This window comes from Chlamydotis macqueenii, chromosome 5 (assembly GCF_036417535.1).
Source record: "Chlamydotis macqueenii isolate bChlMac1 chromosome 5, bChlMac1.mat, whole genome shotgun sequence".
Classification (NCBI taxonomy): domain Eukaryota; kingdom Metazoa; phylum Chordata; class Aves; order Otidiformes; family Otididae; genus Chlamydotis; species Chlamydotis macqueenii.
The window spans coordinates 48,006,088-48,018,925 of NC_141560.1; positions in this window are offsets into that span (position 1 = coordinate 48,006,088).

Here is a 12,838-nt window from a genome sequence, read left to right on the forward strand (position 1 = left end):
GTAGAAAGAGGTCTGCTAGGAAATTAAGAGAAAGCCAGAGCTAGCTTCATTTCTATCTGATTCCGATTTCTTTCTAGTTTGTTTAATCTTTTCTATTAGGAGATGGTAGTTGTCTTTAAACTTCACAGAATGTAGTTTTGTATCTTAGGTTGGGATCAAGGAGCAGAAGAAAAATTTTCTGTAGATTGCTAAACCTAGTACAGATGCACCATATTATCTTACCTTTTAGGGTAGATTAAATTCTCTCCTATATGTATGACACTGAGCTAGCACTACACTTGAGTTTATTAAGAGCTAAACACCTTTCCTGAGATATTTCTTTCATTTGATGACAGAGATTAAATACAAATTTCTGGGGTATGTTTGTTGCTTTTTCCTTATAACTGGATCTATTTGAGAAGCCTTTGTTAAAATATTATCTAAATGCCCTCCTTCTATTTCCCAGGATCAGTTTTGGTTTTACCTTAAAATCCTGAGAATATTGATGAGAAAAATATGGATTTTTTTTTTTTTTTATGATGGTGAGCTTGTGTTTTCACCTGAAGTAGAAACCACACATTTTTTTCTCTTCAGCTACTGGTTTATTTTATATCTTTAAGAAAAGACTGAATTTATTTTTGAATACCAAGTTATTCTGTACTTTTGAGAAAATAATAGTGAAATAAAAGAAATGTAGACAGCTACATAGTTTCTAAAGTCTTACTGTTACTGCAGGACTGTTTGCTATATTGTTTCTTCACCAAAAATGTCTCTTTCCAAGAAGCTCGTAGAACTTCATGAAGGAAGGAAACAATAAAAATTAAATTCATCAAAATGAATGTTCTCCAGCCTTTTCTGTGTTGCTATTGTTTGGTGAAATATTTTTATTACTGCAAGGTTAGGCATTTAACTTCAGTTCACGGAAGTGTTTTTCTGCTAGAATTTATTTAAAATATCTTAATGTCCCTGTAAGTTGGGCTAGTTATCTTCAGTTTTCCATACCTGAGTTTCTCTTATCTCTTAAAAAACCCCTAAAAAAGTATATTAAAAAAAAAAAAGCAACCTTGATTATTGTCTCTTTGGGTTAAGTAAGAAGAGAACAGACAAGTTAGATCGTCTCCACTGCTGAGTAAATGATGTTCAGAGGTATTCAGCTGAGAAAATATCTGATTGGTTTTTCTTTCCTCCTTTTGAAACAGTTTATTTTCACAAGTCAGTCTGTTAGCGGTGTGAGCAGATCAAGTGCCTCAAGTTGGAATAGCAGAACTATATTTTACTGGTGGGATTGGCACCACGAAGTGCTTTGAACAGAAAATAATATTGACTGATACAGCAACAGATGTTGGCCTGGAACACTTGAGCATACATTGTCAATCTGAAAAGCTACTACAACAAATTGCACTGGATGAAGTAAGTTCTGAAGTATCCGGGAGCCTCGAGTAAGGGAAGTAGATAACCACAGTCTGAAGTGGGGAAAGGTCTATATATATATATGTTCATGTGAAATATCCCTGCTATTTCAGCCTGCAAGTTCAGTGCTTGTTTCCATCAGTAACATTTTGATAATGGATTAATAGAGATTGTTACGATGGAAATGAAATTAATGAAATTGATAAGAGGAATTTGAAAGTGAATAGTCTTTTGTGGGTGCTATTTTCATTGACCTCCAACAGTTTAATTAATCTTAATTAGACTTGTTTATTAGGAGATTTGAGTATGTGTATTTAGCACTGAAAGTTTTTGGATGCTCCTGTCCAAACAGACTGAAAAAGAAGTGCAAGCAATTAAATGATACAGGGAAGTAGGAAATGAAGACAGTTTCAGCAGGATGTAGGCGACGTGTGATCCTGGAGGTGCACTGCACCTTTAAATCTTTACCATTTCTTACAAACCAGTTGAAATGCCTCCTTGAAGTCACTCTGCAAACAGAGCAAATGCAGAGAATATATTAGACCCACTATCTCCATGACAGTGCCTATATTAAAAATGGATGGACAGCTTCCGAATACCCATTGTTTGCTGTCACCAGATAGGATTCAGCTAATGAAACAGCTAATTAGATTTTTGTAATCCTGTCATCGTTGTTTGAGAGGTGACATTTTGCTTGAATTACTCATGTGGATCTCTTCAGTCTAGGAAGGAATACTTTCCTCTGGCCAATTTGGCTCTTGTCACATTGCTGGAATGGCAGTTCCCTCTGTTGGTATAATGAAATCACTGCCTTCCCAAACACAACTATGTCACTCAGCATTTAAATAGAAAAGAATAGGAAAATGAGGATCCGATTAGCCAAACAGGCCTATGTTCAAAATCCATTTCTGAAATCAAATAGTAGAATTGGATTGAGTTCATAATGGAAGAATTACTTAGGTATTATTACATACCACATTACATATTCATCGACTTGCTGAATGTGCATGGATTTGCCAGGCATTCTCCACTCCCCACTCCTCATTTCTATCCAGTGCAGATGCAGTGAGGGGATAATAACCATGTTAAAATCTGTCTAAATTAAGGAGTGATTAGGACAACTTTGGGTGGATGCTGAAAGTTAATCTCACAGGCCACATTCTTCTGCAGCATAAGAAGGTGCAACTTGCACTGATAACTGTTTGACTCCAGCGGTGCATTGTGATGAGACTAATTTATGAGAAAATTCAGTCATTGAAGCTTGACTGAGTTGTGTGTTGGTTTTTTTAAAAACCTCCTTGCTGATAGTATTTCTGCTGGTATTGATTTCTAATGGGAGCTGTGAGCTTTATTCCCTTAGAGAGTCTTGTGAAATCCCTGCAATTAGATAAACAAAATTACACTGACCAGGAAAGCTGTATTAATTCGTAACTCAATATAGCTTGACCTAGATCATCTATGTTTCTGTCTGGGTGGCCCCCTACCATCTATGGAGCTCTGAGTTCTGTCCTCAAGAAGCATATTGGGCAGCTCAAATTATACTCAGAAAAGTCTTTACATCAAGAGTCTTTAGGTTTAGTATGTTAAAATAACGAAGTTGAGTGAATCAGTGTGTAAATTACCAACCTCCAAGGCAAGTACAATTTGTTGAACAGCCGTGTCATATCAAATATGTTCTCCAGACTTATATGATATAATAAATACTGTAACATAACTCAAAGCATTTATATGAATCTATACTGCAAGTGACCTAGACAACTGACCAGATTATGGGATCACGGGATTACTTGATAAAGTATCTTATCCACTGCTATTCTATTAATATTAACACCACAGGCCTCTTGAAATTAATTACTTAAATAGTATATATGAATGCTTTGTATTTCTTTAGCACTTCTAAATACAGAATCCAAAGGGCTTAATGCATAGACTGCCTCATGACATCTCTGTTATAGTAGTTGCCATCTCCACAGTGTTCTTAGGCAAACTTCAGCAGAGAAAGTTAAGTCTTAATTCAAGTCAAAGAACAAACAGGATTGGAAACTGGATCTCCTAATTTAGCTCTTTCTGTTAGTGAGTCTGTTTTATCAGCTACTTTTCACGGTATGTGTGTCAGACTATTTTGACTCTGTGTTTTTCTTGCATCAAAAGAGCTGTGGTTTTCAGGAACTTGGGTCTAATGTTGCAGGAGGGATGCTAGTACCTTCAGTTCTTATTTTAAGTGAGAAGATAACAGTTTTCTGTGATCAGATATGAACCACAGAATTAGTAACCTTAAAAAAGAGGAGAAAAGAAAGGTAATTGCAAAGGACATTTAGAAAAATTTTCAAACTTCTCACAGTGGATTCTATTTCTGTAAAATTTCATCAAATTTTAGCTCTACTTTTAATGAATTTCCTTTTCCATTACCATTCTTCATCTACCTTATGTATGCTTAGAACTCAGCTGAATAACTGCTTTGGTTTCTTCAGAGGCTGTCTTCTACATTTTGCATAACAGAGATATTTTGTTTTCAGAATACATCTGAAATGGACTAAATTACATGGAACATAACTGTTTTCACAGCATTGTCAGACGCTTGTTGCTCTTTTTTGTGGATATTGAAATTTTTAAACATTGTACTTAGACTGTATATCTAAGAGATTTTGTCTCATATTTTTTAGTTTCTTTTTTTTTTAATTTTCAATAAGTTTTTTGAAAAATCTTTTTCTTACATAGAGCAATATTTACTTTTAAAAGAGAAACTGGCAACTATAAATCATAATCTTTTAGTGGTTATTTTTAAAAATAATTATTTTTAGGTATTGAAAAACTTTTGTTTTCTTTTTTCTGTTGCTGATACTGAAATACATTTATTTCTGAAAATAAGAATGGCTCAAGTAGAGCAAAATTAATTTCTACAAAATAGTTTATACCTGTCCTTACATAAAGGGGCTATTTTTAGCATGTATAGGTCATGTCAAGGTTTCAAGGATGCTAAAAAGGGCAACTTCTATATTTTTGCTGAGGATTTTGGTTCATTTTTAAAATACAGATATTTGTCTACTACGAAGTAGAACAAAAAATAATTTCACATTCTTCCTGAGTTTTGAAGTATTAATGAATTTGATCACTATAGACACAAAGTCAGTTCTCTTAGTAACATAACTGTAATTTAAAACTCTCTGAGTCATCTAGTTGTTCTGCATAGTTATTAATTATTAGTGATAACTGCATAAAAAGGAAGTTGTTCATCTGGTCCTGCTGCTTATTCTCCACCGGAAAGCATAATCCTTTGTGGACAGTGCAATTAGTGGCTTCGGAGATCATAATTATTTCATACCTGAGGCTTAGAAGACACTGGAGGAAAAAGATACTCTTAAGCCTTATGTGAAAATATTGCATTTCCTTAGTTACTTTACAAAGTTTCAGTTGTCTGAGACATGAAAATATCTTTAAAAAAGATGTTCACCTGCTCAATCCAAGAGTGTATGTGTGAATGGGTTACTGGAATACATGTATGGAACAGGGCAGATCTAGTTATAGTACACTGTCGTAGTTCAGCCCCGATCGGGACCAGTCTGTCTCTCGCTCCCCCCACCCTCCGAGAGAATAGGAGGAGATGATATAAGAAAAACAGCTCAAGGTTTGAGATAAGGACAGGGAGAAATCCTTAAAGTTACCGTCACAGGCAAAACAGACTCGACTTGGGGAAAACTATTCATTTATTTCTAAAATTAGCAGGAGAATGAGACAGGGAACAAGATAACCTCCCCCCACCCCTCCCTCTTCCCAGGCTTAACATTATCTCTACTACCTTCCCCTCCCGAGCGGCACAGGGGGGGGAAAAGGGAATGGGGGTCACGGTCAGTTCATCACGCGTTGTTTTATGCCGCTGTATCATCGTCGGGGGAAGAACCCTTGCATTCCTCCTCTGCTCCAGCGTGGGGTCCCTCCCATGGGCCACAGTCCTTCGTGAAACTGCTCCAGCGTGGGTCATCTCTTCCACGGGTGCAGTCCCTCTAGAACAGCTGTCCCAGCGGGCCCTCCACGGGCCACAGCCTCCTTCAGGCCTCCACCTGCTCTGGCGTGGGGTCCTCCACGGGCTGCAGGTGAATCTCTGCCCCTCTGTGGACCTCCATGGGCTGCAGGGGGACAACCCGCTCCACCATGGTCTTCACCACGAGTTGCAGAGGAATCTTGGCCAGGAGCCATGTTACTCCTCCCCCTCCTTCTTCACTGACTTTGGCGTCTGCAGCCGTTCCTCACAACAGGCTGGCAGACGTCTCTCAGGATCCTTTTGACATCTTATTCACTTCTCATCTCCTCTCCACTTCTTGCAGCCAGGACGGGCCGAGTTGGGCCCAGTCTGCTGCCCAGCGGGAGACCAGAGGGTGAGGCCTGCAAGGCCCATAAGGCTCACACCTCCCCCTCTCTGCTCCCCACTCAGCTGCTTCACATCTTCTCCTCCTTTTTTTCCTGTTTTCCCCTACTTAAATACGTTATCGCAGAGGCATTATCACGGGACATTCTTCTACCAATTGGCTTGGCCTTGGCCAGCAGCGGGTCCGCCCTAGGCCTGGCCGAGTCCACTGAACAAAGGGGAGCGACTTCTAGCAGTTTCCTACAGAAGCTACCACCTTAGGCCCCACCTCACTAACAAAACCAGAACATACACAAAGCAAAACACAACAATAAAAAAAAAAAGCAAAATAAAGAAACAAAAATAAACACTGAAACAGCATATCATCTTACAATGGAAGTATAACTGACTGACAGATAATAGATTTCATCTTTCTGGGTACCTCATGAAACTGATATGAACTAGCCTATCTGAGAAGTCTAGGGAAGAAAGAACCAAATATGTAACCAGGTGAATCAAGTGGTGGTAGTTTTTTTGTCCCCTGTGGTAACTCTTGTCTTTCTTTAGAATAGATATTGATAGGGTATTCTTGGCCATACTTCAAATGTAAGTGTGATGGTATGCAAACACATGCATTTTCCAATTCACTATCTGAGACAAGTTCAAACAGATTTATGTACTTCAAAAGACAGGTATCGTATTTTCAAACTTAAAACTTATCAAACTTATATAAAGTGATAGGGATATTAAGCCTCATATGTAAGTATTTCGGTTAACCTAGGGCACATTTTGCTATTCTTGTTCATACTGGCTGAGGATATGCATTCTAGCAGACAGCGGCTAATGATAATTTATTTTCTATTTTTTAAAGTAGTGATAGATTTCATTCTGTTAATTTATCAATCTTTCTGGTGGCCCAAGACATCTGCAAAAAAGCAATTTTCACTCTACTTTTATTTCTTCATAATCAGAAAAATAGCCAGCTGAATTATAGCTTTTCTATCAGTGATAGTAATTTGACAAGAATACAGAGCTCAATTTTAAGCTTTGAGCTGAGTTACTGGCTAAGACAACGAAAAAAAAACTTCCACTGAAGCTGGAAGACTTGTGGTTGCTGGAATGATTAATGTTAAACCTCATAATATATTTTTCTTAACAAAGTCACTTTAAAGTAGATCAACATTAAAACAATAGTTAAGCATGTCAATTAAAGCATATTAACATCCTTTTTATTTTGGCAGAACAAATAGTTCATTTCAATTTAATTTAATTTATAAGCTATTCAACCTGAATATACGCAAGTAGGAAGGAAACAGGAAAGTGAGCGGTATTTCCTTAAAAATATATATGTGTATAAATAATAATTATTTGGCCTGTAATAGCATTTAGTGGTTGCTGTCAAAATTATAATCCATTGTATTATCAATAATATAAAAGAAAAAGACACTGTATATTCTGAAGAGTTTTTCTAAACTGAATAAACTATTTCAGAATAAGCTATTTCCCTTTCATATATTTTTTTTTGTTATAAAGCCATCCACCATCCAACTCTGCGAACAGTGGAGCATGTCTGTTACAGAAAAGGTGCCAGCCTGGTGTTGCCTGGGAAGCAGATCTGTTATATCCTGTGTTAGACCTGAAGAACAGTTTAGCTTATTGACGTTGCTTAGTGTCCTGGAATCTCCTTGCAAAGGTAGTACTTGGAAGGACAGATGCAAAATGAAGGGGAGAGAAGTCCCAGGAACTCATGTGCTCTCTCCTACTTCACAGAAAGATAGCAATAAATACCATTTAGCCTTCTCTTTGGTTTCCTGGCATTTATGCAAGTAAATGGAAGAGATTCAATATATCTGTTTCTAAATGTACTTGATAGCTACTGACATGTCCTTCAGGAACCAAAGTCAGTGTGTTACACATCAGCTTGGTCCAAAAGTCAGCAGTGCTTCAGAGCAGAAATATGACTGAAAATCTAGTAGTAAAATTAACTTGCGTTATCTGTGTCATCATGTCTGCTAAGGTGCTTATGGTACCATTTCAGCCATTAATTTAAAACAATTAGCTTAGGAGTAGAGATCATTCCATATCGTGAATTCTCATTAGAATGGCTGTCCTAGTTCCGACAGGATAGAGTTAATTTTCACCTGAGCTGGGAGAGGAATTGGAGCTGGTGGTACCTGTGACTGGGGGACACAGCTGGGATAGTTTACTAGTTAGCCAAGAGCCGGTGTAAGTTTACCCAAATTATCCCAAGGGCTGTTCCATCCCATGTGACATCATGGTCAGTATATAAGTAAGAAGGGTGAGAAGATGAGCCTCTTGCTACTTGGGAGAAAGCTTGGTCTTTGGGGGTTCACTGTGAGCTATTGTACTGTAAGTTATGTGTTTCAGTAGTTTGTGCTATTGGGTTTTGTTTGCTTGTTTTCCATTTCTGTTTTGTTTTCTTCTGTTATTCTCTTAAACATTTTTAATCTCAACTCAAGAGTTTTGCCTTTTATTTTCTTTTCTTTACCAATTCTCCTCCCTGTCCCACTGGAGGGTGGGGGGAGTGAGCGAGAGACTGTGTAGCTTGTCCCTGAGTGGGTCTAAACTACAACAATGGGATAAAGGAAGAAGGAAAAAACAAACAAGCAAAAAAACCCAAACAAACAAGCAAAAAAAAAAAAAAAAACAACAAAAAAAGCCAGTGGCCTTGAAAGTTTTGGACTTCATAGTGTGAAGTCTGTGGTTGTGCCACCTAGGAAGAAGGTGGCTATTGCCCTTGTGACCTACTTCAGAAACTCAACAAATTCTGTTGAGCTTTAGACACTGGTGATGGCTAAACATATTCAGAGGTAGCCCTGTGTTCTCTTTTGTTCTCAGTTTGCTGAGACTGTTTGACTTCTTGCTTTCAGGAAGATTTTGAGGAGTGATTAGTACCTCTAACTTAAGCATCTGCTATAGTGATTTATATTTATTTCACAAGAACTTAATTAGGAGTAGTCATCAGGCAGGATGTGGTTACAACAGCAAATCTACCCAGCTTCAATCACAAACTATAGTTATCAGGAAATTACATTCTTGTAAAAACTTCTAGAGGCCTAGTCACCCAAATTGGACCTGTTGATCCATGTACTCACAGGGTTTTCTTCAGTTGCCTTTTCCCTGACAGAAGGTGTTTCAGAGGAGCAGACTTTATATTATTGTTAAATATTCCGCAGAAAGTATCACAGGGATATTTTTCCTAGTGTTTAATGAAAAAGAAAAAAAAATGGAACTACTGAAAAATAGAAAATTGTTTAAAGATGTCTAACTTAAGGTGAGGGAAAAAAGCCAACTATCTTATGGAACATTGTAGCATTCTACTGAGCTTGTTTCATATAAATGCATTTATTTTTGTTTAGCCTTCAGTAACATGTTATGGTACTTTAAGAAAATGTTGCCTTTCATTCCATTGACATACTGGTCAGAATATCTCAGAGGAAAAACAGGCTGTTTACTAACAGATGGTTGAGTAACTGGCTTTCTTTTCTTTCAGGAAATGGACTTCTGATGGAGAGAGGTTTTTTAAAATGTCAATTTTGCTTTGCATCTCAGCAGAGGAAGCTCTACTTAAATATAATTTCTTACGAGTCAGGCCTTCAGTATTGGGCAGTATTTCACAAGATAGTTTAAAATTTCAACGGAGCAATGTAACCTGCTTGAAAGAGATCGTTCATTAGAATCATAGAATCATAGAATGGTTAGGGTTGGAAGGGACCTTCAAAGGTCATCTAGTCCAACCCCCCTGCAAGGAGCAGGGACATCACCAACTAGATCAGGTTGCTCAGAGCCTCATCCAGCCTGGCCTTGAATGTTTCCAGGGATGGGGCCTCCACCACCTTTCTGGGCAACCTGTTCCAGTGTTCTATAACTCGCATCGTAAAAAATTTTTTCCTAATTTCTAATCTAAATCTACTCCCCTCTATTTTAAAACCATTACCCCTCGTCCTATTGCAACAGGCCCTACTAAACAGCCTTTCCCCATCTTTCTTGTAGGCCCCCTTGAGGTACTGGAAGAGTTCATTGAAGCTGTGAGGCTGGGTACTGTACATAAAAAAGTGGTTTGGGCTTGGGGCTGCTAGTGAAAAGCAGATAATGATCCTTGTTGAATAACTAAGGGCACCTAATGCAATGCAAACATTGAACAAAGGCAGAAAGAGCCCTGTGGGACAGTCCATGGGAACAGCTGTGTCTACCATGATGCAGGCAGCAAATTTTGCTGCTGCTGTACAGTGAAAATGAATGTTGTGATGGACTGAAAATGGTCCATGCAAACGTATTCAGATTGTGGAAGAAAGCTGCTTTTCTTTTCTTGCTTACACCACGAAATAAATATTTTCCTTTTACCACTGTTTATGCTTATGCAAGCTATTGCTAGTATACCATATCTTACACAGACATGGTAAGTGCCTAACTAATTGGGGAACTGTCAAGTCCTTATATTGTGAGCTTATATGAGGCAGGGCTCACAATAGGATTATATCACTGACTAATTGTGATTTTGGACAATTAATGTCTCTTGTCTGTGAAATGGGTATGAAAGTTGTGATATAAAGGTACATATTAAAAAAAATACTATTCAGACTTTTTATAAAAACCTACTATATAGGTTCTTACTATTAAATATGATCATAATAAAATTATGAAAATCAGTGCCTAACATGAGACATTGGAATCTTGGAAGCAGTCTCATTCACAAGTATGAACTTTCTTGCTTGCACACTGGGTGAACAATGCCCTCTGCTGATTGTGGGGAGAAAAATTTCTAAAAACCTGGAAAAATATAGTTGAGAAAAAACTTTCAGATAAGGTAAACTAGAATAATTCTATTACTGCTTATTGACATATCTAAGGCTCCGTCTGTGACTTTTTGTGCATACTGCAGATTATATATATATATGTGATTAAATATGTTTGAGGAGATACTTGCAAAGTCTTTGTATATACCTGTAATGGTGCAAATTAAGCCTTTGAATAATCTAAATGATGCTGATGTCAATGCATTTTTCAGGCTGGCTGAGTAGTATCTGTCAGTTGCACCTTTCCACCAATATGATCCTAAAAATGAATGGCTTTTGGTGAGAGTGGAAATTGTCTTGAAATCTAGAAATAAAGAGAACAAGAATTGTCACTGTATTGCTCAGTACCTCCAAAACTTTTCGTGCCTACGTAAAGTACCTGCATAAAGGCAAAGAAAGATTTGGCAAAAGCAGCTTGAATGGAGGTTTCTGTTGGGAGTGTCTCTAGGGAGGATTGCCCTGTGACAGCAAAGTGTCCGTATCCTGCTGGCGGCTGCTGCTGCTGACCTTAGTGGGCAAAGGCCATTCAAAAATACATGCTTTTGCTCTGATAGATGATGAGTAGAAGGAGACAAGAATCAGAAAAGACTGTAAGGGAAATACTCTAAAAAAGAGGAAGGGAGAAGCAAAATATCTTTAAAAAATATTTAATTATTATTCTTTTTAGGTGTCTGACACAGTATTAGAGAAAGTGACAAAAGGCTCAGTAGTGTATTGTACAGTCATGCTTCCTGGAACTGTGTCTTTGTGCCTGGAAGACCTCAGCCTGAAACAAGTTTGGCTAAAAGGCTAGATAGAGATGTTCCAGATAATTTTCCTGTAGATTAAGGAATGGAGCTATCTGATCGAGCACCTCCAAGCAGATATTATCAGGCATATTTATATAAATGTGAGTGGTCTTTTCTCTTTGATCTCAAACCTCAATACAGCATTTTTGTTGTCCCAAAATGTGGGATCTTTACATGGCATGGGGCGGGGTGGGGGGGGGGGATGGGGGGAGAAGGGGGAGGTGTGTACTATGCTGGCAGCTTCTGCAAGAAGCAGCTAGAGGTTTCCCCTTTGCCTATTGGACTCGACCCGGCCTAGGGTGGACCCACGGCTGGCCAGGGCCCAGCCAGCTGGTGACAGAATGTTCCCTGATAACACCCCTCTGATAACATATTTAAGAATGGGGGAGAGGGGGAGGCATGAGCCTTGTGGGCCTTGCAGCCCTCAGCCTCTGGCCTACTGCTGGGCAGCCTGACTCGGCCCAGCCCGGCTGCAAGAAGAGGAGATATAAGATTTGAAGATAACCTGAGAGGCATCTGCCTTAGCTGATTGTGAAAATTTTTTGAGAGAGGAATGGCTGCAGATGCCAAGGTCAGTGAAGAAGGAGGGGCAGGAGTAATACTGCTCCTGGCAGTATTTCCCCTGCAGCCTGTGATGCAGAGCATGGTGAGGCCGGCTGTCCCCCTGCAGCCCATGGAGGCCCACGGAGGAGCAGAGATCCACCTGCAGCCCATGGAGGACCTCAGGCCGTGGCAGACGGATATGTGAATAAGTTAGAAAGAAGGCTACTATTTCTAAAAAATCGAAGATTTTCTTTTAATCAGTATTGTTTAGATCCATCACTGTACAAAGCACTGCAGTAATTTGTGATGCTGGTTAATCATAGAATCATAGAGTGGTTTGAGTTGGAAGGGACCTTCAAAGGTCATGTAGTCCAACCCCCCTGCAGGAAACAGGGACATCCCTGACTAGATCAGGTTGCGCAGAGCCTCATCCAAACTGGTCTTGAACGTTTCCAGGGATGGGGCTTCCACCACCTCTCTGGGCAACTTGTTCCAGTGTTCTACAACTCGCATTGTAAAAAAATTTTTCATAATATCCAATCTAAATCTACCTCCCTCTATTTTAAAACCATTACCCCCTCGTCCTATCACAACAGGCCCTACTGAACAGCCTCTCCCCATCTTTCTTGTAGGCCCCCTTGAGGTACTGGAAGACTGCTATAAGGTCTCCCCGGAGCCTCCTCTTCTCCAGGCTGAACAGCCCCAACTCTCAGCCTGTCCTCATAGGAAAGGTGCTCCAGCCCTCTGATCATCTTTGTGGCCCTCCTCTGGACCTTCTCCAACTGGTCCATGTCCTTCTTGTGTTGGGGGCTCCAGAACTGGACACAGTACTCCGGGTGGGGTCTCACTAGGGCAGAGTAGAGGGGCAGAATCACCTCCCTTGACCTGCTGGCCACACTCCTCTTGATGCAGCCCAGGATGCGGTTGGTGTTCTGGGCCGCAAGGGCGCATTGCCGGCT